This window comes from Aplysia californica, unplaced genomic scaffold (assembly GCF_000002075.1).
Source record: "Aplysia californica isolate F4 #8 unplaced genomic scaffold, AplCal3.0 scaffold01320, whole genome shotgun sequence".
NCBI classification, from domain to species: Eukaryota; Metazoa; Mollusca; class Gastropoda; order Aplysiida; family Aplysiidae; genus Aplysia; species Aplysia californica.
In genome coordinates this window covers 65,027-65,932 of record NW_004798590.1, presented here as the reverse complement: position 1 = coordinate 65,932, position 906 = coordinate 65,027, and positions in this window count along the sequence as shown.

The window sequence follows — 906 nt, the reverse complement described above, 5'->3', positions numbered from 1 at the left end:
TCGCTACCCGGAATCGAACCCGGGACCTTTGAATGAGAGGCCAACACCTTAACCTCTAGGCCACGAGAGCCCCCCTCCTTGGTTGGTATCCAGAAATTTTGACCTACACCAAAAGTGGGCCTTGCCCTACCCATAGGAGAAGTTTGGTTTCATTGGTGTATATTTGTTTGGTTACAGAGAAAACTCTCCTTGTCTGTGAGAGAAACTGAACAAGGGTCCAAGAACTTTACCTTCGATTTTCTCGAAACGGTATTTTTCGGGATAGCCCCCTTGTGCTTAAAAGCGACCATAGAGTCGACAATGTGTGAGACAGGCACCTACTGCCGGAGAGAGAAGTGGTTGTCTTAGACAAGTGGACGTTTTACACTGTCATCACTTTACTTGAATATACTTTCTCCTTTCTCCTTCCTCTTGTTTCGTGGAATGTCGAGGGGATCTGCAGTTTTTGGTAAACAGCTGGGTTGGTGGCTTCTGTTCTCGATGTAAATTATTCTTTAGGAGGACCTCTATAACGCCAGCCAGCCAGCCCCTGTATCCTGATTCTTTTGAGTTGTGTGCTCGAGAAGCTGGTTGACTTGGCAACATCCTCATCAAATGGCGAAACCATATTAAAAACAACAACACACAAACAAACAAACTAACTAACTAATAACTACCTAACAAACAAACAAACGTACACACGAACAAACACACACAGACAAACAAACAAACCCCCAACGAAACAACAACATATCTGGACACGGGAATCAAACTCATGCCTTCTGTATATGGCGACAAAGTACCTAACCGCTTCATCGCAGCCGCCGATCATGTGACCATCGAGCTACACAGACGACAGTGTTGTGTGTCAAGTCTTCGGTTTGTGTCCAGCAAGGATTTCAGCTCTTTTTTTAGTTTGGTTTTTGT